This window comes from Salvelinus namaycush, chromosome 9 (genome assembly GCF_016432855.1).
Source record: "Salvelinus namaycush isolate Seneca chromosome 9, SaNama_1.0, whole genome shotgun sequence".
Lineage (NCBI taxonomy): Eukaryota > Metazoa > Chordata > Actinopteri > Salmoniformes > Salmonidae > Salvelinus > Salvelinus namaycush.
Genome location: NC_052315.1, coordinates 48,140,585 through 48,167,723, shown reverse-complemented (window position 1 = coordinate 48,167,723; position 27,139 = coordinate 48,140,585). Strand labels below are relative to the sequence as shown.

General features: G+C 45.4%; 1 pseudogene; it reads right to left on the bottom strand.

The window, feature by feature from the left end:
- Window positions 1–3,489: 3,489 nt before the first annotated feature.
- Window positions 3,490–27,139, bottom strand: part of LOC120053302 — a 47,481-nt pseudogene continuing 23,831 nt past the window's right edge.

Here is a 27,139-nt window from a genome sequence, read left to right as displayed (position 1 = left end):
AGAAGAAAGTAAAAGTGCAATATGTGCCATGTAAGAAAGCTAACATTTAAGTTCCTTGCTCAGAACATGAGAACATATGAAAGCTGGTGGTTCCTTTTAACATGACTCTTCAATATTCCCAGGTAAGAAGTTTTAGGTTGTAGTTATTATAGGAATTATAGGACTATTTCTCTCTATACGATTTGTATTTCATATACCTTTGACTATTGGATGTTATTATAGGCACTTTAGTATTGCCAGTGTAACAGTATAGCTTTCGACCCTCTCCTCGCCGCTACCTGGGCTCGAACCAGGAAAACATCGACAACAGCCACCCTCGAAGCAGCGTTACCCATGCAGAGCAAGGGGAACAACTACTCTAAGTTTAAGAGCGAGTGACGTTTGAAACGCTATTAGCGCGCACCCCGCTAACTAGCTAGCCATTTCACATCGGTTACACCAGCCTAATCTCGGGAGTTGATAAGCTTGAATTCATAAACAGCAGAGCTGCTGGCAAAACGCACGAAAGTGCTGTTTGAATGAATGCTTACGAGCATGCTGGTACCCACCATCGCTCAGTCAGACTGCTCTATCAAATCATAGACTTAATTATAACATAACACACAGAAATGCGAGCCTTAGGTCATTAATATGGTCGAATCCGGAAACTATCATCTCGAAAATAAAACATTTATTCTTTCAGTGAAATACGGAACCATTCCGTATTTTTTCTAACGGGTGGCATCCATCAGTCTAAATATTCCTGTTCCATTGCACAACCTTCAATGTTATGTCATAATTACGTAAAATTCTGGCAAATTAGTTCGCAATGAGCCAGGCGGCCCAAACTGTTGCATATACCCTAACTCTGCGTGCAATGAACGCAAGAGAAGTGACACAACTTCACCTGGTTAATATTGCCTGCTAACCTGGATTTCTTTTAGCTAAATATGCAAGTTTAAAAAGATATACTTCTGTGTATTGATTTTAAGAAAGGCATTGATGTTTATGGTTAGGTACACGTTGGAGCAACGACAGTCCTTTTTCGCGAATGCGCACTGCATTGATTATATGCAACGCAGGACACGCTAGATAAACTAGTAATATCATCAACCATGTGTAGTTATAACCAGTGATTATGATTGATTGATTGATTGTTTTTTATAAGATAAGTTTAATGCTAGCTAGCAACTTACCTTGGCTTCTTAGTGCACTCGTGTAACAGGCGGGCTCCTCGTGAGGCAGGTGGTTAGAGCGTTGGACTAGTTAACCGTAAGGTTGCAAGATTGAATCCCTGAGCTGACAAGGTAAAAATCTGTCGTTCTGCCCCTGAACAAGGCAGTTAACCCACTGTTCCTAGGCCGTCATTGAAAATAAGAATGTGTTCTTAACTGACTTGCCTAGTTAAATAAAAATGTAAAAAAAAAATAATAATAATAATAATTCGGGGGAAAAAATCGGCATCCAAAATTACCGATTTCCGATTGTTATGGAAACTTGAAATCGGCCCTAATTACTCGGCCATTCCGATTAATCGGTCGACCTCTAATTCAGACCCCTTGACTTTTACAGACTTTTTCTAAAATTGATGAAATCGTTTTTTCCCCTCATCAATCTACACACAATACCCCGTAATGACAAAGCAAAAAACGTTTGTGTATTAAAAATAAAAAACTGATATCACATTTACATAAGTTTTTAGACCCATTACTCAGTACTTTGTTGAAACACCTTTGGCAGCGATTACAGCCTCGAGTCTTCTTGGGTATGACGCTACAAGCTTGGCACACCTGTATTTGGGGAGTTTCTCCCATTCTTCTCTGTAGATGTTCAAGCTCTGTCAGGTTGGATGGGGAGCGTTGCTGCACAGCTATTTTCAGGTCTCTCCAGAGATGTTTGATCGGGTTCAAGTCTGGGTTCTGTCTGGGCCACTCAAGGACATTCAGAGACTTGTCCCGAAGCCACTTCCGGATTTGTCTTGGCTGAGTGCTTAGGGTCGTTGTCCTGTTGGAAGGTGAACCTTCGTAGTCTGAGGTCCTGAGCACTCTGCAGCAGGTTTTCATTAAGGATCTCTCTGTACTTTGCTCCGTTCATTTTCCCCTCGATCCTGACTAGTCTCCCGGTCCCTGCCGCTAAAAAAACATTCCCACAGCATGATGCTGCCACTACCTTGCTTCCCCATAGGGATGGTGCCAGGCTTCCTCCAGATGTGATGCTTGGCATTCAGGCCAAAGATTTCGATCTTGGTTTCATCAGACCAGAGAATCTTGTTTCTCATGGTCTGAGAGTCTTTAGGTGCCTTTTGGTAAACTCCAAGTTGGCTGTCATGTGCCTTCTACTGAGGAATGGCCTCCGTTTGGCCACTCTACCATAAAGGCCTGATTGGTGGAATGCTGCAGAGATGGTTGTCCTTCTGGAAGGTTCTCCCATCTCCACAGAGGAATTCTGGAGCTCTGTCAGATTGACCAGGTCAGGTCACCTCCCTGACCAAGACCCTTCTCCCCCAATTGCTCAGTTTGGCCGGGAGGCCAGCTCTAGGAAGAGTCTTGGTGGTTCCAAACTTCTTCCATTTAGGAATGATGGAGGCCACTGTGTTCTGAGACCTTCAATGCTGCAGACATTTTTTGGTACCCTTCCCCAAATCTGTGCCTAGACACAATCCTGTTTCAGAGCTCTACGGACAATTCCTTCGACCTCATGGCTTGGTTTTTGCTCTGACATGCACTGTCAACTGTGGGACCAGATATAGACAGGTGTGTGCCTTTCCAAATCATGTCCAATCAATTTATTTCACCACAGGTGGACTCCAATCAAGTTGTAGAAAAATCTCTAGGATGATCAATGGAAACAGGATGCACCTGAGCTCAATTTCAGTCTCATAGCAAAGGGTCTGAATACTTATGTGTATAAGGTATCTGTTTTTTATTTTTAATACATTTGCAAAACATTCTAAACCTGTTTTCGCTTTATCATTATGGGGTATTGTTTGTAGATAGATTTTTTTAAATTGAACCTTTAGGCAAGTCAGTTAAGAGCAAATTCTTATTTCCAATGACGGCCTACCGGGGAACAGTGGGTTAACTGCCTTGTTCAGGGGCAGAACGACAGATTTTTAAAAACTTTTAGAATAAGGCTGTAACGTAATAAAATGTGGAAAAAGGGAAGCGGTCTGAATACTATCCGAATACACTGTAGATTTATGGAACAGATCTATGATTTTACCAACCCATGGAAGGATTGTGCTTCTCCCCATCTCCAATCTATCTGGCCAGGCACTCTGTATGTATGTTTAGGGGGGTGGGTGTCAAGACGAGCCCCAACAGATAAGATAAACTGGTGTGAGGGCCTGCCCCCCTGGGCCCTGAACCAGTCTCTCCAAATGGCCTCCGTTGGTTGTCAGATTCCTGTCTGACACCGCCAGCGTCCGGGGCTACCCCCCCAACCCCCCTTCTTCCCCACCCTAACCTCCCCATCTCCACATTGACAGGACACTGTCACACTGTGTCTGAGTTATGGGCTGTGAGGACTCACCCTGTCAGAACCCTTACACACAGGACCCTACACATAGAGAGGGTGCGAAATGGGAGTTGACCCGAGTTTGTGAGAAGTTTGGAATTGGACCAGATGGGAAGAGAGGGCAGTGAAAAGGTGTGCAGGGCCGGATAGAGGAAACTGAGACAGGACTCTCATTCATTCTTTCAGAGTGGCCCAGTAAGGAGAGCAGAAATATTGTAGCGGGGGCTCTTGAGTGGCAGGGCTGAGGTGACACACACACACACACACACACACACACACACACACACACACACACACACACACACACACACACACACACACACACACACACACACACACACACACACACACACACACAGCAGTCAGAGAAAAGGTATGGGACATACCTTGTGAAGCAGGTTCCTGAGACAGGTGACTTCTTTCTGCAGGTCTCCAGTCTGGGCCTCCAGCTCATTACAGATGGCCTGGGCGTCCTTCTTCGGATCCAGGGACAACACCTGCTGGGGAGTGGAAAGAGGGAGAGAGTTAGTGGAGCTGGAGAGAGTCCAGTCCAAAGAACAACCACAAGCCCCTACACTCTACCTTGGCACTTGTTTTGATCTGAAAGGAATTAGACAGGTGTATGCAGTATGGCTAGATTTTAATAGTGAGCTTTCAGTGAGACACTATAGCACTTATTGATCAGTCTAAGGACTGGTGCACACAAACACGCGTACCTCAGAGGCTCGACGGCGGAAGCGGCTGATGACGTCCTGCACGGTCTCTGTCAGGTAGCAGGCTGCCGCAGGCTAATCAGGAAGTCATACAGCTCCTCACTCCTACAGGGAAGGACACAGACACCACTATTAGACAGCTTCTCACTTATGGTAGATGACAATGAGCCAAAACCTCAAACAGGACACGGTTGTGGTACACTTCCAGCTAACTCAGTGTTGATGAGTCTCTTCGCACTTCGACACCAAGTGTGTTTAAGTGTGACGGTCTGACCTTAATTGTGTGGGTGAGCAGCACAACCCGTGTCCCTCCCAAACTCAGTCCCGGGGCAGCTCTGCGGTGCACATTTTTGTTTTTGCCCAAAAGAACTACTCAGCTGATTCAAATGATCAAAGCTTGATGATGAATTGGTTATTTGAATCAACATGCGTAGTGCTAAAACCGAAACGTGCACACGGGGGGGCCAGGACCGAGTTTGGGAAACCCTGCCCTATACAATACATTACAGTACAGTACACCTAAACCAGGAGGGAGGGAAAGAGAGGCTGCCTGCAACAGACAGACATCTCCCCCTATCTTCCCCTCTGCTCTCCTATCCCTGTACTAAGTGTTGCAAAGAGAGCCTATCAGTCTTTGGTGTGATAGATAAACTAACAGAGCTACAGTCCCAGGTCCCGGGGAGGAGATAGTAACTCCAATCTGACTGACACTGTTTACACGGCAAGCTGACAGAGTGTGAGCATCACAAAACGGCTGCTACGCATGCAGGGAAAGGTACCGTTCATATAAAATAACCCATCAACGAACACCGGACAGCAGAGCGAATGCAACAACAACAAAAATGGAGCCTTGATGAACGTGATGTACAAATCCTTTGGATGTGACGTTTCTTTTTTTTCTCTCCTCAATTTTTGTTGTTGTATATATTATACGGTAGTTTTTGAGTTATGAGGGGAAATACTGGACATTGGCCACGCACAGCGTCTTATGTATTTTTATTTGTCTGTTGTGTAGAGGTCAGTTGGTTTGACTATCTGTGTCAGTTGTCCCCCGGTATGAAAATCTCTGTCCACCCATCGGTCTGTCAGTCCATTTTGTCATAGACGGCTTTCCACCTGCAGTACAACATACACTACATAGCCAAAATAATGTGGACACCCTTTCAAATTAGTGGATTTGGCTATTTCAGCCACAGCCATTGCTGACAGGTGTATACAATTGAGCACACAGCCATGCAATCTCCATAGGACAACATTGGCAGTAGAATGGCCCGTACTGAAGAGCTCAGTGACTTTCAACGTGGCACCGTCATAGGATGCCACCTTTCTAACAAATCAGTTTGTCGAATTTCTGCCCTGCTAGAGCTGCCCCAGTCAACTGTAAGTGCTGTTATTGTGAAGTGGAAACGTCTAGGATCAATAACGGCTCAGCTGCGAAGTGGTAGGCCACACAAGCTCACAGAAGGGGACCGCTGACTGCTGAAGCACGTAGCGCGTAAAAAATTATCTGTCCACCATTTCAACACTCACTACAGAGTTCCAAACTGCCTCTGGAAGCAACGTCAGCACAATCACTTTTTGTTGGGAGCTTCATGAAATGGATTTCCATGAATGAGCAGCCGCACCCAAGCCTAAGATCACCATGCGCAATGCCAAGAGTGGTGTAAAGCTCACCGCCATTGGACTCTGGAGCAGTGGAAACACGTTCTCTGGAGTGATGAATCACGCTTCACCATCTGGCAGTCTGACGGACAAATCTGGGATTGGCGGATGCCAGGAGAATGCAACCTGCCCAAATGCATAGTGCCAACTGTAAAGTTTGGTGGAGGAAGAATAATGGTCTGGGGCTGTTTTTCATGTTTCGGGCCCCTTAGTTCCAGCGACGGGAAATCTTAACTCTACAGCATTCAATGACATTCTTAACTATTCTGTGCTTCCAGGGGAAGGACCCTTTCCTATTTCACCATGACAATGCCCCTGCGCACAAAGCGAGGTCCATACAGAAATGGTATGTCGAGATCGGTGTGCAAGAACTTGACTGGCCTGCACAGAGCCCTGACCTCAACCCCATCGAGCACCTTTAGGATGATTTGGAACGCCAACTACGAGCCAGGCCTAACACCCCAACATCAGAGCCCAACCTCACTAATGCACTGAATGGAAGCAAGTCCCCGCAGCTATGTTCCAACATCTAGTGGAAAGCCCTTCCAGAAGAGTGGAGGATGTTATAGCAGCAAAGGAGGGACCAACTCCATGTTAATGCCCATGATTTTGGAATGAGATGTTCGACGAGCAGGTTTCCACATACTTTTGGCCATGTACCAGCCCAACTAGAACATGAAATAGGCCACTTCAATATAACCCGGGTGAACTCTGTGAACAAGTGTAGCCACTACCTCCTGGGATGAGCATACAGCATAAGAGATGTGGCTATCTAGTGGTTTCATGTTTACAGTGTGGCCATCATCAGAGGATTTACCCCAGGGGATGTACAGTCTCTGTAAAAGTAGCCCTGTATGCCTGACACTAAAGTAGAGTAGAGGGGAGAACATGGCCATAAGGCCTCATGACGGGAGGGGCTGCAGGCAGACATGGTAGCTTGGCCTGAGAGCTGGCCTGTCATCAGTCACAGAGCGAGTGGAAAGAGAGAGAGGGGGGGGGATTTCATTCCATCTCCTCTCACCTTACAAATCATTATGGCCCGCTTAAACCATTAGGACTCTGCTCTCAGAGACTTGAAGAGGCAGTGGGAGAATAACAGTGGGATGGATCCTCTGTCTGACGGATGACTTCCAGTGCTGGAGGATGGACTGTGTACAGTATGTGGGGATGATGCTGAGACATCGCCGGTGGGGAGGGGGTCCTGAATGTAATGTCTGAATCCTGGAGAGAGGATGTCCATAGCAGGGTTTCCCAACCCTGTCTTTGGCCCCCCCAGACATTTCACATTTTTGTTTTAACCCTAAACTGTCACGCCCTGACCATAATTTGCTTTGTATGTTTCTATGTTTTGTTTGGTCAGGGTGTGATGTGAGTGGGCATTCTATGTTGTATGTCTAGTTTGTCTATTTCTATGTGCTTGGCCTGATATGGTTCTCAATCAGAGGCAGGTGTCAGTCGTTGTCTCTGATTGGGAGCCATATTTAGGTAGCCTGTTTTGTCGTTGTGGGTGATTGTTCCTGTGTCTGTGTTTTTCACCATACGGGACTGTTTCGTTTTCGTTTTGTTCCATTCACGTTATTGTTTTTGTTCATTGTTCAAGTATTCCTATTAAAATGGATACTTACCACGCTGCGCATTGGTCCTCCTCTTCTCGTTCCAACGACGAGCGTTACATGAACTGCCACACCTGATTCAATTAGTCAAGTAATCATCAAGCCCTTGTCTAATTGAATCAGGTGTGGCAGTTTAGGGTTAAAACAAAAATGTGAAATGTCTGGGGGGGGCCGAAGAGAGGGTTGGGAAACCCTGGTCTTTAGGCTTATGTGTTAAAAGTATAATGCATGTGTAAACTTGGAAGGGATTACTCTAATATAAAGAAAAAAAGATTTGTACTGTTACTCGTTGTTTATGTTCTCAAGCTGGCTGAGTGTGTCCAGGTCAACCCGGTCCAGATGCATCTCCATCACCACACTCAGAACCTTCTGCTGGTCCTCTGGGTTGGAGATACCAATCTGGGGAAGAATGCAGTATTAACACCTGGAAAACTCACCAGCAACCCTAAGTTAGCCAGGGTTTTCATTATATCAGTACAATATTACGGATGTATATTACAGTACATTACAGTCACTGCACTCATACTTGAATTGTGTCTCTTCTAATAATCCCTTTGGAAAATGTCTCGTGTAAATGTGGCACAGGTTCAAACCTGACAGACAGGCCTTTCTTACCTTCTCCAAGTCATCCTTCTCCAAGTCATCCTTCTCCATGGTCAACAAGTAGCTCCAAGTGATGTCATTTTCATGGCCAGAAAAAAAATGATACTCTGCATTAAAAAATATCTATATAATATGACAGCTTCAAACCCTGGCCCTCACCCTGAGATGTACAATACAATTACAGTATGTGTTTGTGTAGCTACCTGCTACCAGTCCCGTCATTCAGAGGCCCACCTGATTAGCCTGTTTTGCATGTTATTTTATTATTATGTTATATAAGTTTGCAAACAATGTAAAAAAAAATCTATTTAAAAAATCATTGAGTTAATAAAGCTGCATTCGAACATGGTCTCTTTTTTTGCTTTCTTGAGTAAGGCAGCTCCAAAATGAAGGTGTTTCAGCCTAGCTCAGTGCTTTCTGTGGTGGCAGCCAGCAGAAAATACGGAGCGTAGGGGATGGTAATGTTCTCTAGTTTCACCGTTATTGGCTCAGTGTTCTGTCACTCATGGGGACACTACGTCACCGCAAAATCTACGGGGAGAAAGCAAAAATTCAAGCACCTTGGGTGCTGCCTTAGAGTTACATTAAAAATGCAGATCCAAGAAGGCTCAAGGAAGGAATCAGTGGCTAGATGCAAGCGTTACAAAGCAATCACTAGCCTGCTATTCAGTGGAGTGAGTGTGTGGTCCAAGTCTGGGTGTAAGGGTCTCTTTTCCAAACTTAAAAGAGTAAACATTCAACATCATGAGCTAGAAAACGTTGAATACATTGGTCATGCTGTCAATCCAGCATGATTTCTGACATGTTCAAAACAACTGGAAACTCAGATGTGGGAAATCTCAGACTTCAGTGAGTTCAAGAAAACTGGGAACAACGAGCTCCGACTGGAAAAATAAGTTTTGTACGGTCATCCAACTCGAATTCCAAGCAGGGAACTCTGTCCTCTCTCTAGAGCGCCGACCTGAAAAGCACTGATTCAACATTGTTTTTATCCGAGTTCCCAGGTGTCTTGAAACGACCATAAATCCAGAGAATGCCAGACTTTGATGACAAAGTTTGCCCACATAGACCGCTGCGCCACCTTCCTGTTCAAGTGAGCACAGCACAACAAGGTGAGTCCAAAAAGATATTGTATGCTGCTGCATAAATTATGTAATATGCCAGGGAGATATGTATACTGTAGGTAAGACAGTAATACTAAGTGTATGTTGTGTAGTAAGCTGTTAGTAGCCCATGTGCCTCACCCTAATAATTTGGTCCCTTTCCCCTTCACACTTAGCTTACTGTTCTGACTTGGTGGTGCACAGGTAGCCTATAGCCTGTTTTAGAGAAATGTAATCATCTACTATTGTAAAAGCGTTCATTGTCTGCTTTTATGCCCCCTTTATTTAACCTACGGTTCTGACTTGGTGTACAGGGAGAATACTGTAAGAACGGCCCATGTTCTGAATTCTGACGCTGTATATTTCAAAAGTGCTGAACAAATAGTTATATTTACTACGTCCGTCCTAGCTTGCTCAATACTGTCTTAATCGAAATTACGGATTGCATCATCTGCTCGTCGTCCCTTATGCCGTAGTTTGTACATGTCAATTGTCAGTAGAAACCACATTTGTAACCACATATGGCAAGTCAGACATAACAGCTATGTTTTTTTTTAAGGCAGTAAATGAGGCTGAATTAATTGGTACGCTGTGTGGTAAACAGTGGGGTGTTGGGTTGAGCGTGCAGAGACAGAGAGATTTTTAGTCCGCAAAAACAACTTTACTATGACAGAAAATAAACATAAAGAAAATCACTTAAGTTTGGCTCGGTCCTTCTTCTCTACTTTTGCTCGGTGTCGGTCTCTCCCCGTTCTTCCTCACTGTGTGCCACAGTGATCCTTTTATTTGGCCTCCATGGCTGGTTGGCACTTTCTCCTAATTACCTCCACTTGGAGCTGTCCGTGTCGGGGTGCCCAGCTCTCGTATTCCCAGCAGAGGGAGCCAACGTCGCCTCACGTACCTCCCCTCTATTACCACCCCCTGGGGTAGACCTCCTGGGATACCAGAGCTGCCAGACAAGGCTCCGCTGATAGCCAGCTGTTGCAGGATTGTAAGGATTCACTCCATGGTTCTTGAAAGAAAGCTCTTGGGACAGGTTGCTGTTGGGACAGGTTTATGTAGGCCCTAACAGTTTGTGGGCACAGTTTGTCACCGTTATAGTGCAATTCATGTATTGTTTAGTGTTGTGTAGTGTAATGGCTTTGCTGGCACGCATCTAAAACATATTTTTTGAGTTTGCCCCACCAAGATTTACAGTTGAAGTCGGAAGTTTACATACACTTAGGTTGGAGTCATTTAAAACTCGTTTTTCAACCACTCCACAAATGTCTTGTTAACAAACTATAGTTTTGGCAAGTCGGTGCATGACACAAGTAATTTTTCCAACAATTGTTTACAGACAGATTATATCACTTAGAATTCACTGTATCACAGTTCCAGTGGGTCAGAAGTTTACATACACTAAGTTGACTGTGCCTTTAAACAGCCTAGAAAATTCCAGAAAATCATGGCTTTAGAAGCTTCTGATAGGCTAATTGACATCATTTGAGTGAGTTGGAGGTATACCAGTGGGTGTATTTCAAGGCCTACCTTCAAACTCAGTGCCTCTTTGCTTGACATCATGGGAAAATCAAAAGAAATCAGCCAAGACCTCAGAAAAAAATTGTTGACCTTCACAAGTCTGGTTCATCCTTAGGATTAATTTCCAAACTCCTGAAGCTACCACGTTCATCTGTACAAACAATAGTACACAAGTATAAACACCATGGGACCACGCAGCCGTCATCCCACTCAGGAAGGAGACGCGTTCTGTCTCCTAGAGATGAATGTACTTTGGTGCGAAAAATACAATCCCAGAACAACAACACAGGACCTTGTGAAGATGCTGGAGGAAACAGGTACAAAGTATCTATATCCACAGTAAAACGAGTCCTATATCGACATAACCTGAAAGGCCGCTCAGCAAGGAAGAAGTCTCTGCTCCAAAACCACCATAAAAAAGCCAGACTACAGTTTGCAACTGCACATGAGACAAAGATCATACTTTCTGGAGAAATGTCCTCTGGTCTGATGAAACAAAAATAGAACTGTTTGGCCATAATGACCATCATTATGTTTGGAGGAAAAGGGGGGACGCTTGCAAGCCGAAGAATACCATCCCAACCGTGAAGCACGGGTGTGGCAGCATCATGTTGTGGGGGTGCTTTGCTGCAGGAGGGACTGGTGCACTTCATAAAATAGATGGCATCATGAGGGAGGAAAATTATGTGTATATATTGTAGCAACATCTCAAGACATCAGTCAGGAAGTTAAAGCTTGGTCGCAAATGGGTCTTCCAAATGGACAATGACCCCAAGCATACTTGCAAAATGGCTTAAGGACAGCAAAGTCACGGTATTGGAGTGGCCATCACAAAGCCCTGACCTCAATCCTACAAAACATTTGTGGGAAGAACTGAAAAGCGTGTGCGAGCAAGGAGGCCTACAAACCTGACTCTGTTACGCCAGCTCTGTCAAGAGGAATGTGCCAAAATTCACACAACTTATTGTGGGAACCTTGTGGAAGGCTACCCAAAACGTTTGACCCAAGTTAAACAATTTAAAGGCAATGCTACCAAACACTTATTGAGTGTATGTAAACTTCTGACCCACTGGGAATGTGATGAAAGAAATAAAAGCTGAAAAAGATCATTCTCTCTACTATTATTCTGGCATTTCACATTCGTAAAATAAAGTGGTGATCCTAACTGACCTAAGACAGGGAATTTTTACTTGGATTAAATGTCAGGAATTGTGAAAAACTGAGTTTAAATGTATTTGGCTAAGGTGTATGTAAACTTCCGACTTCAACTGTACATGCTAAAATACGACACTGCAGTCGTATTGTGCAGAATCACTGATCAACAAATCACCCTTTAAATCAACTATTCATTATTATTTGTAGATCAGTCAGTTTGCTCATGCTCTCGAACACAAGCAATGTGTTCTCAATAACTTACCCGGTGAAATAAAGACAATATATAAATAGGTTTAAGAGCATACTACATCAACCATCTGTTAACAACAGACCCCACGCAACCAAATCGGCCCATCAAACATTCTGCCTAAAATATTTTAGAACAGATAAACATGACAGGCCAGATTAGAACACTGAATCTTCAACAGTGAGACATATGGCATGAGATTAAGTGATGTTGTGCAGATTTAGCAGCTAGTCCCTAGACAGGACTAAACAAGTATGAAGGTTTTTATGGGATAGGGCATTTCCCTTAATGTCCACTAGAGGGCCCCAAACACACATCATCATGGCTCCTGGCCTCCACTCACAGATGTGATGGGGCCTTTTCTCAATTCATCCTTTCCTTGATTCCTCACATCCTCTCGCCTCCTCCAATATGGTTGAGAAGAGGAGATGGGATGCGAGGAATAGCAGTAAGACGAACTGAGGTTAAACCATGGTCTCCCCTCTTCTTGGAGGCAGCAGGGGGATCGGGGTCCCTCTTGAAGAACTTATGGTCACCAGGGCATGGCCTGGGGACCCCAGGATCCTGGCAATCTGAGGGCGAAGAAGAGCAGATCTATTTGATATAATGTTGAGATATGACCTTTGTGCTGTTCTGCAACTGTTCCCCATTGATTTAAAATGGGTTTTACAAGAGTCAGGGAAAATGGACTACCATTTCAAACTGCGTGGTAAACCTAGTTTTGCTGTGGTCAAAGTGGTGGTTGATGTTTACTTGTGGTCGTTTTGAATGCCAGAGTTATGTATTTAGTTGTGTACATAGTTGTGGTCAAACTAAGTGGTTTGATTTGTTTTTACCTGTGGTCGTTTGAAGACTTTGGCTATGTCAGCAGCAATCTTTCCTGCTTTGGTCTTGTCTGCCCCCAGCTAGAGAAGCTTGAGGACCGGCTCCTCTCTGCCATACTGCACCGCCACAGTCAGGACCTTGGGGTCAAAGCTCACAGGTTATCATCTACAATCAACATCTAGGACCATCCTATATACTTATCATTGAAGGCCCAGTGCAGTCAGAAAATAGATTTTCTGTTTTATATTGACTTCCACACTGAGGTTGGACTAGTACTCTGAAATTATGAAAATTATGATAATGTCCTTTTAGTGTACGAGCTGTTTGAAAAGACTGCCTGAAATTTCAACCTGTTTTGGTGGGATGGCATTTTGGCCTGCCTGGTGACATCACCAGATGGTAAATTAGTTAATAGACCAATAAGAAAGAGCGTTTTAAAATAATTTTAAAAAGCCCCATAGAAATCTGTCAATTTAAGCTAGAGATGTTTTTTCTTGCATTGGATGAGTCTCAATCCACCACATCCGCCAATGTCGCACTTTCGCATCTTCCTGAAAGGTGACAAACCTAGAGCGGTGTTTTGTCAGACCATGAGACATCCCAAAAATGGGTCTTCTCACAAAATCGCCTCAAGCGTCTGAACAGTTTGGCCTACACACTATTATCACCCCTCCATGGAAAGATGAGTGTTCTCAGTTTTGATCTACGACCCCTACAAGTGTCTTGGGACTTGTCTGAAGTTGGTACAGCCGATCTGCCAACTTCTGTCTGTAGCGTCCGAGCATTTTGGGCTACACACTAATATGACCACTTTGTGGAAAGATGAGATTCTCACAAACACGTACATGTTGTTTTGCTCTAGGATGCCCACATGCCTCACAAGACTCATATGAAGGTCCCACAGTACCAGGTTAAAAAATGAATGGAAGTACACTATATATACAGAAGTATGTGGACACACTTTCAAATTAGTGGATTCCGCTATTTCAGCCACACACATCCGTTGCTGACAGGTGTATAACATTGAGCACACAGCCATACAATTTCCATAGACAAACATTGGCAGTAGAACGGACTTATTGAAGAGCTCAGCAACACTCACTACCGAGTTCCAAACTGCCTCTGGAAGCAACGTCAACACAAGAACTGTTCATCGGGAGCTTCATGAAATGGGTTTCCGTGGTCGAGCAGCCGCACACGAGCCTAAGATCACCATGCGCAATGCCAAGCGTCGACCGGAGTGGTGTAAAGCTCGCCGCCATTGGACTCTGGAGCAGTGGAAACGCATTCTCTAGAGTGATGAATCACGCTTCATCATATGGCAGTCCGACGTACAAACCTGGGTTTGGCGGATGCCAGGAGAACCCTACCTTCCCAAATGCATAGTGCCAACTGCAAAATATGGTGGAGGAGAAATAATGGTCTGGGGCTGTTTTTCATGGTTCAGGCCCCTTAGTTCCAGTGAAGGGAAATCTTAATGCTACAGCATACAATGACATTCTAGACGATGCTGTGCTTCCAACTTTGTGGCAACAGTTTGGGGAAGGACCTTTTCTGTTTCACCATAACAATGCCCCTGTGCACAAAGCGAGGTCCATACAGAAATGGTTGGTTGAGATCGGTGTGGAAGAACTTGACTGACCTGCACAAAGCCCTGATGTCAACCCCATCAAACACCTTTAGGATGAAATGGAACTGGCAGTCAAGTTGGGCGATTAGGCTTGACTGCAGCCTAATCGCCCAACATCCATGACGACCTCACTAATGTTCTTGTGGCTGAATGGAAGCAAGTCCCGACAGCAATGTTCCAACATCTAGTGGAAAGCCATCCTAGAAGAGTGGAGGCTGTTATAGCAGAAAAGGGGGACTGACTCCATATTAATGCCCATGATTTTGGAATGAGATGTTTGACGAGCAGGTGTCTACATACTTTGGTAGTGTAGTGTATATATGGAGACTTAATAAGGGGTTAAATACAAATAATTCCTCATCTTTCTTATATCTCTAAGATATAGGACAGACACTTCAGAACAAACATCATTTAGATGTGTCTGTTGGAACTGTCTGTTGTTCCATGTAGTGAATCTGTTATTTAATGCGTTTGTATGGGCTAATAGCAGTAAGGGGGTGGCAGGTAGCCTAGTGGTTAGAGAGTTGGACTAGTAACCGAAAGGTTGCAAGATTGAATCCCTGAGCTGACAAGGTAAAAATATGTAATTCTGCCAGTTAACCCCATGTTTCTAGGCCGTCATTGTAAATAAGAATTTGTTCTTCACTGACTTGCCTAGTTAAATAATGTTTAACTTTTTTTATTTATGTTTTATAGATTATTTGTATACTTCAAGGGGTCTTAAAATCAAATAGCTAAATGGTCCTTGATATGACATTCTTAAAACAATTCCATATATACTGAACAAAAATATAAACTCAACATGTAAAGTGTTGGTCCAATGTTTCATGAGCTGAAATAAAATATCCTACAAATGTTCCATACACACAAAAAGCTTATTTCTCTCAAATGTTGTGCACAAATTTGTTTACATCCCTTTTAGTGATAATTTCTCCTTTGCCAAGACAATCCATCCACTTGACAGGAAGCTGATTAAACAGCATGATCATTATACAGGAGCACTTTGTACCGGCGACAATAAAAGGCCACTCTGAAAAGTACAGTTTTGTCACAACACAATGGCGCAGATGTCTCAAGTTTTGAGGGAGCGTGCAATTGGCATGCTGACTGCAGGAATGTCCACCAGAGCTGTTGCCAGAGAATTTACTGTTCATTTCGCTACCGTTGTTTTAGAGAATTTGGCAGTACGTTCAACCGGCCTCAAAAATCGCAGACCACGTGTAACCATGCCAGCCCAGGACCTCCACATCCAGCTTCTTCACCTGCAGGATCGTCTGAGACCAGTCACCCGGACAGCTGATAAAACTGAGAAGTATTTTTTTTCTCTGTAATAAAGACCTTTTGTGGGGAAAAACTAATTCTGATTGGCTCGGCCTGGTTCCCCAGTGGGTGGGCGTGGCTCCCAAGTGGGTGGGCCTATGCCCTCACAGCCACACCCATGGCTGCGCCCCTGCCCAGTCATGTGAAATTCCTAGATTAGTGCCTAATGAATTTATTTAAATTGACTGATTTCCTTTTTGAACTGTAACTGCATGTTGCGGCTTAGACAGGGCTTACACCAGGGTTCCCCCAACTGGAAGCCGTCAGGCCGAATTTGGTCCGCGGGTGGTTTCATTTTCCCCCTCCAGGTTTTCAGAGCAAAAAAATATAAAAACAACTAACTTTTTTTAAATGTTCATTGTTGGACACAAAAGACTGTAAAAACAGCACTGAAACCATATCATGACCAAGACTTGGCATCTAAAAGGTCTTATTTATGCATACATTTAAGCAATGAGATGAGATAAATATAGTGATTTTAATTTAAGAAATCTGTTCCCAAGTATTCCAATGCATAATAGAGAGACACGTGATCGTGTACAAATGCAAGCAAAGTTTGAAATGATTATGTTTAAGTCAAAGATATCTGCTTGGGCTTCGTGCGGTCAATTCGCATTCTACAAATGATTTGTAATTATGTCCCGGCCCCCCCACCATCCGCTCAACAAGAAATCGGCACACGCCAAAATCTAGTTGATGATCCCTGGCTTAGACTGCTATGGGTTAATCATCACCATGTCACTACTCATTACTATCAATCACAGTCAAAATCAATGAAGGGAATGTAAAAACATTTGATTGGTGTAAGCACGGGCTGGACAAAGTTTCCACCATATATGTTAAAACAGTATTTCTTTTTCAAATCTGTCTCCAAAGGGAAGTAAAAAATTCCACACTTGGGGAGAAAGAAGGGATTATTGGGACGCAGGGAGTGCTGAGCTATGAAATTAAAAACCCAAAGCGTTCTCTTGTGCAACAGGCATCACGCCAGGTGAGGTGGGCACCATCCTTACTGTGTACCCATTTTCACCCTGGGAGTTGACCTCTGCCCCGTGAGACACCAGCAAGTCGATTACCTGACTGTAGCCGTCCCGGGACACCAGCATCAGGGAGGTCATACAAGACCTGGGAATGGGAATAGAATAAAATATCATATATTGTTTACTGTACATTTTTGAGAGAAACAGACATTTGTCTTCTCCCAAACTAAATGTGTCTTCTGCCTATCTGGGTAAGAAATAATGAGTGGTAGAACTGGGTTTGAACACTTGAAACCACTGGAGGGCAACACACACCAAGCCCTCAACTCGAGAGACCAACTACAGCAGGGTTTTCCAAACTCAGGCCCCCTCTGGATGCACATTTCAGTTTTTACCCTAGCACTACACAGATGATTCAAATAACTCCACACCAAGCTGGTTATTTGAGGCAGCTGTGTAGTGCTAGGGCAAAAACGGGGGGGTTTGGGGGGGGGGGGCTTTGGGAAACTGTAAGGGAGCAATTGTTTTCAAACATACACTGCAGCGCATGGCTTTGACAGCTTTAGGGTCACATAAAAACATAGGCTACTTACTGTAAGTTACAATAAGTTAAACAACTATTGTAAGTTCAGTATTACTTAGTGATTCACCACACTGTTTGGCACAAACAAGCCATCCTCTAGGTTAATGAGACTTGGCACCCAAAACACAATGTTATTGGGCAAGAGTGAGGCAGCCCATGCTACTGATCACCCGTCCCATTGTGCCAAAGTTCAGTATGTTGAGCAACAAACCGGCGAGTGTAAATAACCATTGATAAAACTCAACTTTATCACCTGTGACTCAGACAAAACAGAGGGTAAGAAACTCCATCAGTCCAGAGGTGTGGGAACGCCCTATGGTCATTCATCACAATGTGGCGTTTTCCAGGGCCAGAGGGGGGGGGTGTGTGTATTGGGGACATCTAGCCCCAGAGTCGGGGGCGTATTAATCCTCATCCTGACATATTCCAGGTATTCGCTTTTTACTTCCTCTTCGACCACAGGAGACGTGACAGGCTCCCGAGCGTCACTGAGGGTTTTAGTTTCCTGAGAACCTGTTTTCCCAAGATGTTGGTCTCAGTGGCAAACAGGTGACAAGGTCGTTCGCTCGTCACGGGGTTTAGCCAAAGAGTGAACGGGTGGTGTGTGTGTTTTGTACTTTACGTGTTTTTGATCACCAGTTCCCACACAAGAGCAGAGAATCGATACAAAGACGTTTTTTTGTTGTTGCAAAAACTCAAAAGGTTTCAGCTGAAACTGATTTCCAGCTCTTATCCAGCTGACGGGTCATTAGGCTACAGGAAAAAGCTTGACATTCAGCTGGTATCCAAAAGTGTTCAAAGGCCAGAGGACAGGTACAGTAGAGGTTGCAGAGGAAAAACTAGAGATGCGATCATATAGCCTATTGTCTATGCAAAAACACAACATCTTGCTCCTGAAAAATCACAGCAGCTTTAGAGGTTCATTTGTTTATGAGACTGAGGGAAAGAAAAGCAGCTGGTATGAATTGCTGGTCAAATACTCAGAATGTAAAAGCCAATGGGGTGGGGGGGAATATTTCTCTGCCCACAAGAACCCCTGGTCTTCTTTCTTCTCTTCCCTTTGCTGAAACTCAGTTTTTCCCCCCTTTCCACTTGTCCGCATCCTCTCTGTCTTTTGTTACCGTTCTTCAAATATTTTGTCTGGAGAGGAAACAATCAATTTCCTACCCTGCCTGCTCTTGTTCACTCTCTGGCTGGTGTGTGTTGGAGGGCTCTGGGCAGTGTGTGGCTCAGGCGGTGGGCATGAGACAAGGGTGGTGGAGAGTTTGTGAGGGCGATGGAGGTGAAAGGGAGAGGGCGAAGTTCAGGCCTTCATCCTTCGCTTGCCATGAGAAATGTCCACAGACGATGACAACGGGTAAGTGGTTCCAGAATCCCCCTCCCTCCTCTCTCTCCCTCACTTCTTCTCTCCATCCCTCCCTCACTCTTTGTGTCTGGGCAGCATCAGGCAGTGTCCAGTACAGTGAGTTTAGGTGGTGAGGGGGGAGGGGCTCTTTCCCCCACTCCATGAGTGTTTGTTTTTTGTCTGTCTGAAGAGGGCCTGGGTACATGTGCATGCAGATGCCATAACAGGACATTCCACACAAAAGACCAATGTAGACCAACACACACCAACAAACACTGACACACACACCGTACTCCATGTGTTGCAGTGGTGTACGGGGACAGTGTTGACAGCAAAGGAAGAAGTCCAAAGGTAGTCAAGGCCAGGATCAAACCCAGACGTGGTCGCCAGGCAATGGGAAACACTGCCTCTATCATGGTACTTTCCATCACATTAAACAATGTATAAAAGAGCCATCAGAACATAGAATCAGAACATAAAAAGTGTAATCAGAACATACTATTAAAGAATTAGCATGACATATTCTGTAATCTATTGTATATTATCTTCACCCCAAAAATGTATATGAACAGGAACTTCAAACTGTACTGCATGTGACCTTTTGCAATCTGCACTTCAAAAATGACAGTGTGGTCCTTGATGTCTAGTGAAATGAAATGAAATAGTGTTTGACATTCATAGTCACCCAAGGATAGGAGGCTTGCATGATCACATATCATTCCCTGTGCTGCAGAGTATAAAATGTACTGTGTGCATCTTGTGATTATATTGAATGGAATTTCCCTCTATAAAATGCACAGACACACTCATTCTCATGCGCACACAGACACAGAGTCCCTCACTTGTTGAATGTGTTGGGGTCAGCGTTTCTGGACAAGAGCAGCTCCACACACTTGACGATCTTGTCCTCGCTGGCAGAAGCCATGCATGCAGCCATCAGTACCGTGTACCGGTCTATGTGTGTGTGAGGACACACACACACACACACACACACACACACACACACACACACACACACACACACACACACACACACACACACATAAAACATAACAGCATTAGTACTGGGACACAGAATATTCAGTAACCAATTATCACCATTTTGCATACTCTTATTTAAATATTGCCGGTGATTCCATTCAATGATGACAGCTAAACAACAGAACATGTCAATGGATAAAACATCATATTACACATGAAATCATGAGTCATGACAATAATAGAGAACCAGGCATCATACCTAACAGAGCAGGATGAGACAGGATATTAGAATTGTGAAATTGGTAACATTCACATTGATGTGATCAATATTCTTTTATCTTAATCTGGGAACTGTGGTGTTCTTTATGGGGTTGACTTCAGTGGAATTGTCTTATCTCTGACTCAGAACACGATAACGACTCAGTGATTTATTCTCTAAAATACCGGGAATATAAAATCTGCTTTCTACTTTGGCACTGTGTCACGCCCTGGCCTTAGTTATCTTTGTTTTCTTTATTATTTTAGTTAGGTCAGGGTGTGACATGGGGGATGTTTGTGTGTTTTTGTCTCGTATAGGGTGTTTGTATAGTCGAGGGTTATTTTGTAGATTTCATGGGGTTGTGTTCAGTGTAGGTGTTTATGTAAGTCTATGGTTGCCTAGATTGGTTCTCAATTAGAGACAGCTGTCTATCGTTGTCTCTGATTGGGAGCCATATTTAGGCAGCCATAGTCATTAGGTAGGTTGTGGGTAATTGTCTATGTGATGTTGCATGTTTGCACTCAGTGTTATAGCAGTCACGGTTGTTTTGTTATTTTGTATTGTTTGTATTGTTTGTTAAGTGTTCTTCATTATTAAAAGGAAGAATGTATTCTAATCACGCTGCGCCTTGGTCTCCTCACTACGACGTTCGTGACAGAATTACCCACCAAAACCAGACCAAGCAGCGTGATGACGGGCAACAACAGCAGTGGCCGAGGACACAGGACTCCTGGAATTGGGAGGAGGTAGTAGACAGCGGAGGACCCTGGGCACAACCAGGGGAATATCGCCGCCCCAAGGCAGAGCTGGAGGCAGCGAAAGCAGAGAGGAGCCGGTATGAGGAGCTAGCACGGCAGAGCGGCTGGAAACCCGAGAGGCAGCCCCAAAGATTTCTTGGGGGAGGGCACACGGGGAGTGTGGCGTGCTTACCGTGAGGAACCAAGGATGGAACCGGAGCCAGTCGGGGTGGAGTTGGAGGTGAGCAGGGCGAGTGAAGTAGAGACTGTGAAGGAGCTAATGGGGAAATTGGAGGAGAGAGTTATGAGGGAGGTGCTGTGTTGGTGCTTGAGGCACGACATCCGCCCGACAGAGCGAGTCGGGGACTTGATGTCACCTGAGTTAGCTCTCCATACTCGTCCTGAGGTGCGTGCTAGCCGTCTGGTGAAGACTGTGCCAGTACCACGCACCAGGCCTCCTGTGCACCTTCCTAGCCCTGCACGTCCTGCGCCAGCTCAACGCACCAGCTCTCCTGTGGCAGCCCCTCGCACTCGCCCAGTGGTGCGTGTTCCCAGTCCAGTACCACCAGTGCCAACACCACGCACCAGGCTTCCAGTGCGTCTCCAGAGCCCTGTTCCTCCTCCACGCACTCGCCTTGAGGTGCGTGTCATTAGCCCGGTACCACCAGTTCCGGTACCACGCACCAGGCCTACTGTGCACCTCAGCTGGCCAGAGTCTCCCGTCTGCCTAGCGCCGCCTGCACTGCCCGTCTACCCAGCGCCGTCTGAGTCTGCCGTCTGCCCAGCGCCGTCTGCGCTGTCCGCCTGCCCAGCGCCGTCTGAGCTACCCGTCTGCCCAGCGCCGTCTGCGCTGTCCGTATATGCCCAGCGCTATCTGAGCTGCCTGCCTGCCCAGAGCCATCTGAGCTGCCTGCCTGCCCAGAGCCATCTGAGCTGCCTGCCTGCCCAGCGCCATCTGAGCCGTCTGCCTGCCCAGCGCCATCTGAGCCGTCTGCCTGCCCAGCGCCATCTGAGCCGCCCGCCTGCCCAGCGCCTTCTGAGCCCAAGCCCCCCAAAAATAAATGATTATCCAATACATATGACATATGATAGGCTATATTCCCATTCTGAAACTAACTGCAGCTCTTTGTTAAGTGTTGCAGTCATTTCAGTCGCTGTAGTAGCTGATGTGTATAGTGTTGAGTCATCTGCATACATAGACAAACTGGCTTTACTCAAAGCCAGTGGCATGTTGTTAGTAAAGATTGAAAAAAATAAGGGGCCTAGACAACTGCGCTGGGGAATGATGGAGCTGAGTTTGCCTTTTTGCCCAAAATGTAATTTAAGGTGATCCAAAGCTTTTTACTATCATTATTTGTCATTTATCTTTGTTTTATACTGTAGTATAGTTTCTTCTTCTTTTTATTCAGTTTAGTCTCATGGTTTGTCAATTTGGTATATGTTTGTGAATCGATTGTGCAGCCAGACTTAATTGCCATTGTCACAACTTCCACCGAAGGTGGCTCCTCTCCCTGTTCGGGCGGCGCTCGGAGGTCGTCGTCACCGGTCTACTAGCTGCCACCGATTCCTTTTTATTTTCTGTTAGTTTTGTCTTGATTGTTTTCACCTGTTACTTATTTGTTGTTAATTATTGGCCTATTTAATCTTCCAGGGCCCGCCTGCTTTTGTGCGGGCTCATTCTACCTGTCAGTGGTGTGATTGTTGTGCGTACGTATTTTGCTGCCTGTTATTTTCCCTGGTTTTGGGGACATACCTGTTTACTGGTATTTTTGCCTGTTTGTTGGCTAGACCCAGCTAAATAAAATGTATTTTCTCTCTGTGCCTGACTCCACACCCACCACTCCTAGCTATCCGTGACAGAAGCCCGCACCAAAAGCCATGGAGTCAGCAGGAGCAGCTGCGCCCCCTCTCCCATTCATGGATGAGCGTGTCCTCCATCACACAGCCATCCTACACCGGATCGGGACGGTGATGGATCAGATGATGGAGAGAATGGACAGATGGGAGAGGAGCGGCCTCCCTACGCCTTCTCCAGCTCCTCCTCAGCCTGCGCTACCAACTTCTCCGGTGGCATCCGGACCCAGCGCTCTTCGGCTCGCGCCCCCGAGGGAGTACGATGGAACGGCTGCCAGGTGCAAGGGATTCTTGCTCCAGCTAGAGCTTTCCCTGGCTACCGTTCGCCCGACTCCCTCTGGAGAGGAGAGTGTGAGCGTCCTCATCTCCTGCCTGACGGGCAGAGCCCTGGAGTGGGCCAACGCGGTCTGGGAGGGTCCAGTGTCCGACTACCCACCGGAGGGTAGAGCAGCTGGTGAACGGCTGTCTCCCTACGGCCCTGTTTCCCTACGGCCCTGCAGACTGCGGAGGCACTGTTTACCCATGTCTTCCGGCACTACGGGGTGCCTGAGGACATCGTTTCTGATCAGACGCTCCATGAACGCCCTCCAAACACGTCCCGGGTTTGGAGGGCGTTCATGGAGCGTCTGGGGGTCTCGATCAGCCTGACCTCAGGTTTTCACCCCGAGAGCAATGGGCAGGTGGAGAGAGTGAACCAGGATGTGGGTAGGTTTCTGCGGTTGTATTGCCAGGACCGGCCAGGAGAATGGGCAAGGTACGTCCCAAAACTCACTCCGCCACTCCTCCACGAACCTGTCGCCTTTCCAGTGCGTGTTGGGCTACCAGCCGGTCCTGGCACCGTGGCATCAGAGCCAGACCGAGGCTCCTGCGGTGGAGGAGTGAGTGCAGCACTCAAAGGAGACCTGGAGAGCCGTCCAGGAATCGCTAAAACGGGCTGGTGGGCGGCAGAAGGTGAGCGCTGACCGCCACCGCAGTGCGGCCCCCGTGTTCGCACCGGGGGACCGGGTCTGGCTCTCGAACCGACACCTGCCCCTCCGCCTGCCCTGCCGGAAGCTGGGGCCGCGGTGTGTGGGGCCATTTAAAGTCCTGAGGAGGATAAACGAGGTGTGTTATAGGTTACAGTTCCCCCCTTATTACCGTATTAACCCCTCGTTTCATGTGTCTCTCCTCAGGCCGGAGGTACCTCCGCCCCTCTGGACATCGAGGGGCCCCCGGCGTACACGGTACGTTCCATCCTGGACTCTAGACGCCAGGTGAGGGGCCTGCAGTACCTCGTGGATTGGGAGGGGTACGGTCCGGAGGAGAGGTGCTGGGTGCCGGTAGAGGACATCTTGGATCCATCACTGCTGAGTGATTTCCACCGCCTTCATCCGGATCGCCCTGCGCCTCGCCCTCCGGGTCGTCCTCGAGGCCGGTGTCGGCGCGCTGCAGGGGGCTGCTCGTCGGGGGGGGGGGTTTCTGTCACGACTTCCACCGAAGGTGGCTCCTCTCCCTGTTCGGGTGGCGCTCGGCGGTCGTCGTCACCGGTCTACTAGCTGCCACCGATTCCTTTTTATTTTCTGTTAGTTTTGTCTTGATTGTTTTCACCTGTTACTTATTTGTTGTTAATTATTGGCCTATCTAATCTTCCGGGGCCCGCCTGCTTTTGTGCGGGCTTATTCTACCTATCAGTGGTGTGATTGTTGTGCGTACGTATTTTGCTGTCTGTTATTTTCCCTGGTTTTGGGGACATACCTGTTTATTGGTATTTTTTGCCTGTTTGTTGACTAGACCCAGCTAAATAAAACGTATGCATTGGAAGCATTGCTCTCTGCGCCTGACTCCACACCCACCACTCCTAGCTATCCGTGACAGCCATTCCTTTAGCCTCGTCCCTCTCCACCATAACATTTTTAAATTCCTCATCAATCCACAGGGATTTTACCGTTTTTACAGTCCTTTTCGTAATGGGTCCATGCTTATTAGTAACTGGAATAAGTAATTTCATAAATGTATGAAGTGCAGCATCTGGTTGCTCCTCATTACACACCACAGACCAACAAATATTTTAATGGTAATGGGTCTGAATAAATAACTGCTGTAGCCTATCGCCATCACACGTTCTCTCTTCTTTCCCTGTGAGTTATTTTGGCTGCTGTATTTAACATTCAGCAAACAAGAGCAAGCTTTCATCCCTCTTCAAATAGTCTATTAGTATGAGAAATGCTCAAAATGTTTTGCAACAAGCTATTCTAGTCTAGCTTTACCTGGGACTCCACAAGAGCTAAGGAGAGAGGCCAGAGGAGAGCAGGTGCTTACTGCACAAGAGTGAAGACAGAGGCTACAAGTTAGAAGCATATGCAGATTAACCCAGTGTTCATAAGCTAAATATAAGGTTAATACTGCATTGAGTTTATTACATGAAAGAGGTAGGCTAGGACATCTATATACAGTGCCTTCAGAAATGTTGTGTTCCATCCTGAATTTAAAAAAAATAATAATAATCACACCCATTTACACACAATACCTCATAATGACAAAGTGAAAACATGTTTTTAGACATTTTAACAAATGCAAGGAAAATGAAATACAAAAATATCTCATTTACATAAGTATTCACACCCCTGAATCAATAATTTGTAGGAGCACCTTTGCCGGTGATTACAGCTTTGAGGCGTCTTGGTTATACAGTGCCTTGCAAAAGTATTCATCCCCCTTGGCGTTTTTTTCTATTTTGTTGCATTTCAACCTGTAATTTAAATAGATTTTTATTTGGATTTCATGTAAATGGACATACACAAAATAGTCCAAAATGTTGAAGTGAAATTTAAAAAATTACTTGTTTCAAAAAATAAAATAAAAATTACAAATTAAAAAGTGGAACGTGCATATGTATTCACCCCCTTTGCTATGAAGCCCCTAAATAATATCTGGTGCAACCAATTACCTTCAGAAGTCACATAATTAGTTAGATTGCACACAGGTGGACTTTATTTAAGTGCCACATGATCTGTCACATGATCTCAGTATATATACACCTGTTCTGATAGGCCCATGAGTCTGCAACACAACTAAGCAAGCGGCACCACCAAGCAAGCGGCACCATGAACACCAAGGAGCTCTCCAAACAGGTCAGGGACAAAGTTGTGGAGAAGTACAGATCAAGGCTGGGTTATAAAAAAAATATCCAAAACTTTGAACATCCCACGGAGCACCATTAAATCCACTCATAAAAAATGGAAAGAATATGGCACCACAACAAACCTGCCAAGAGAGAGCCGCCCACCAAAACTCATGTACCAGGCAAGGAGGGCATTAACCAGAGAGACAACAAAGAGACCAAAGATAACCCTGAGGGAGCTGCAAAGCTGCACAGCGGAGATTGGAGTATCTGTCCATAGGACCACTTTAAGCCGTACACTCCGCAGAGCTGGGCTTTATGGAAGAGTGGCCAGAAAAAAAGCCATTGTTTAAAGAAAACAATAAGCAAACACGTTTGCTGTTCGCCAAAAGGCATGTGAGAGACTCCCCAAACATATGGAAGAAGGTACTCTGGTCAGATGAGACTAAAATTTAGATTTTTGGCCATCAAGGAAAACGCTATGTCTGGCGCAAACCCAACACCTCTCATCACCTCAAGAACACGAGAAGGATGTTTTTCATCGGCAGGGACTGGGAAACTGGTCAGAATTGAAGGAATGATGGATGGCGATAAATACAGGGAAATTCTTGAGGAAACCTGTTTCAGTCTTCCAGAGATTTGAGACTGGGACGAAGGTTCACCTTCCAGCAGGACAATGACCCTAAGGATACTGCTAAAGCAATACTCAAGTGTTTAAGGGGAAATATTTAAATGGTTTGGAATGGCCTAGTCAAAGCCCAGACCTCAATCCAATTGAGAATCTGTGGTACGACTTAAAGATTGCTGTACACCAGCGGAACCCATCCAACTTGAAGGAGCTGGAGCAGTTTTGCCTTCAAGAATGGGCAAAATACCCAGTGGCTAGATGTGCCAAGCTTGTAGATACATACTCCAAGAGACTTTCAGTTGTAATTGCTGCAAAAGGTGGCTCTACAAAGTATTGACTTTGGGGGTGAATAGTTATGTACGCTCAAGTTCTGTTTTTTTGTCTTATTTCTTGTTTGTTTCACAATAAAAAATATTTTGCATCTTCAAAGTGGTAGGCATGTTGTGTGAATCAAATGATACAACCACCCCAAAAATACATTTTAATTCCAGGTTGTAAGGCAACAAAATAGGAAAAATGCCAAGGGGGGTGAATACCTTTGCAAGCCACTGTATCTGTATCAGCTTTGCACATCTGGATTTGGGGATTTTCTCATTCTAAAAAACAGAAATACCTTATTTACAGAAGTTCCTCTGTGGAGATGGGAGAACCTTCCAGAAGGACAAACATATCTGCAGCACTCCACCAATCAGCTCTTTGTGGTAAAGTGGCCAGACGGATGCCACTCCTCAGTAAAAAGGTACATGTTTTATTGTCTTACATGTTTTATACATTTGTAAACATTT